Source organism: Pteropus vampyrus, unplaced genomic scaffold (assembly GCF_000151845.1).
Source record: "Pteropus vampyrus isolate Shadow unplaced genomic scaffold, Pvam_2.0 Scaffold66, whole genome shotgun sequence".
NCBI classification, from domain to species: Eukaryota; Metazoa; Chordata; class Mammalia; order Chiroptera; family Pteropodidae; genus Pteropus; species Pteropus vampyrus.
The window spans coordinates 7195269-7197904 of record NW_011888847.1 but is presented as its reverse complement, the minus strand read 5'-3'; the positions used below and the strand labels follow the sequence as shown (position 1 = coordinate 7197904).

The 2636-nt window shown below is 43.7% G+C and overlaps 1 protein-coding gene across 12 annotated transcripts in view; it reads right to left on the bottom strand.

The window, feature by feature from the left end:
* SLC8A1 (solute carrier family 8 member A1) overlaps window positions 1-2636 on the bottom strand; it is a 307964-nt gene that overhangs the window by 303501 nt on the left and 1827 nt on the right. Inside the window, exon 1 of one of the 12 annotated variants that reach the window (XM_023531318.1) lies at window positions 2380-2626. The exons of the other annotated variants lie outside the window; for them this stretch is intronic. The gene's annotated coding sequence lies outside the window, so the exon portion shown is untranslated. Of the gene's footprint in view, window positions 1-2379; window positions 2627-2636 lie in introns of those variants that run through there. 12 annotated transcript variants of the gene reach the window in all.

The window sequence follows — 2636 nt, the reverse complement described above, 5'->3', positions numbered from 1 at the left end:
TTAATTTCTATTTGTTTTGATGTTTTTCATTTCCATGCTGATGGGACAGGCTGCTTGCTTCTTACTTACATGCTAGTCTCCCTCTATCTGAAGGCATCACGGAAAAAGGGCTCCTCTCACTGAATTTCAACGTGAAAATCAGATGGTAAAGTCCTAAAATGCACTTACTCTGGGAGAAACACACCCATGAGCTAAATGAACGCTTTAACTTGCTTTAAAGGGGGAACAAAACTTTATTGGATCTGCAAAGCTTTCCTCATCATTTATTTTGTCAAAGAAACACATTAAGTATTTAGGGGGAAGGAACCATGCGTTTACTTTGGAAGATAAATAAAAGTCTATTTTTGTCTGATAAAAAACATGTTAAATATAGCTTGCTAACAAAATGCTGAAGATTTCTTAGAATATACTTTTTCCCTCAAAATGTAGTAAGCTTAAAAGAGCAATTAATATAATTCTTGCAAATCTTCCCGTGTTACTGACTATATTTCACTTTCCTTTTGTAATTTTATTTGGAGTTAAAGCACTGCTACTGCTATGCATTTTCTTCCCCTTCATAGCCAACAAAAGGATTATCTGGTTCTCAATCTTAATCCAAAAAGATACAGTCGAAACCTTTAAATAGTTCTGGTAAAAAGTAAATAGAAAGGTAGAAAGGTAGGTAGGTAGATAGATAAACAAGCAGACAAATATAAAGTATAGCTTTCATATTCTTTTTAATTCATTACTTTTTCTCTTCCAGCCCTGTTAAGCTTGTAAAATACAGTAGACGAAGTCTCATTGTCATGGACACTTACTCCTTTGCAACATCTACACAGCTCAACAGTGAATAATGGTTTACCTTTGTCTAGCTCTTCTCCTCGCCCTTAGGAATTAATCATTCCATATTTAATAAAAGACAACAGCCATTTTAGGGGGTAAAATCAGGGATCCTTTGATAGTAGCTGGGAAAAATCCTAATTAAAAAGAGCCCTTAGATCTAAATGGAATCCTTCAAGCAGGAAGAATTTATAAAATGAAAACCATTTAAGAAATCACATCTTGCTTTTTGATGAAATAAGTGAGTCTTCCCTTCTCATTCACAAGGCCCCAAAGATGGAGCTAGTCTCCGTTCCTTCCTCCTTTCTACCCGCCTAACCACCCAATTAAGCAAGTTTAGAAAAGCCCATAGAGCTAAATCCAAGTAACACAGGATTTGAAAGAGGAACCTAAAGACAATCATCCCATTTTTGGCTTTGTTTTCTTATCTGAAATGAATGAAACATCTAGATGCATTTTCCTCCCTCTTCTCCTGACTTGCTGAGGAAGCTCTGGGAAAGAGAAAACATGTGAGGGGCTGTGTGTGTGTGTTGGAGGTGTGGGGGGGGGGAGGTATACTTTAAGAACCCCCTCCTAGTCGCTCCCCATTTCGCTTAGGAAATCTCTACACCGATGCTGGATTGTGGATGTTCTGTTGCTCACATTTGGAGATACTCAAGCTATGCCTTTAACCAGATCTGATTAGAATCTCCACCTACTCTGCTAGCTCCTCCATGATCGAGATGCCTGTACTGTCTTTACCACATCTGTCATTTTTTTAAAAAGCTTCTTCCACTACACCTCCTACTGATATCCTTTTTTCTCTTTTTAGTCTTTACACCTCCAGCAGGACAAAGTTTGTATTGTTATGTTCACAACCACTAGTGGCTGACTAGCAGGAGAGAGCGCGCGCGCGCGGGGGATATCTTCTAGGGGGTTTTAAAAAAATACCTAGTGCAAAGCACGACTTTCTTTCCAATGACTGCGGACACCATGCACATTGCTCTCTTCACAAAAATTCTTTGTTAAATTTGATTACTCTGCTCTGAGCTCCACCACTTCCACTTTGTCTGGAGAGGGAAATACAAATTGTCAGCCCAAGCCATTCATCAGTCACCAGAATCCATGGGGGAGGGGATTTTAAAAATCAAGGATGGACACATACTGTATTTTTTAAAGCATCGCCTGGGCGAATTTGGTTTCTTTCGCTGACTGTCCACCCATAAGACCTCCCTCATCTTCATTAAGGTGGAGCCAAGAAGGGTATCCTCACATCTCACAGCACAGATCATTTCCTCTAGAGCCAGCAAAGCTCCAGAGGCAGATAATGCAGCCGCAAAGTTCCTTTCGAATTTCTTGGGGAGGAAATATGCAGCAGAATCCCCAGGGCACACTCTGACATAGTGCCCAGAAACCGGGACCCTTCCTTCGGCCCATTCCCCCGCTGCATTTCTCCTGCCTGCGCCCGGGGCCTGAGCCACACCTCCCTCTGCTCCGCAGTCGATGGTGAAGGAGCCCCCAGCCCCGGCCAGAAAAGAGGGCACTCGCAAAGGTGGTCTCGGGGAAGACCCCAGGGATTACCAAGAGGAGGGAATGACCGCGAAGCAGAGCCCAGTGGGTGGGGACGCCTGGATCCCCAGCAGCGCTGCATTCGGGTGGACTCAGCTCTTCGCGCCTTGAATCCTCAGAGCCCAGCGCTGTGCATGGTGCAGCATCTCTGCTCAGTAGCCCTTTCTTCCTCCGGCAGCCGGCACAGGCAGGCAGGCACACTCACGCCCAGACGCTCGAGTCCGGCAATATCACTCTCTCGTAAGCGCGGACACCCCAGAAAATGTGTA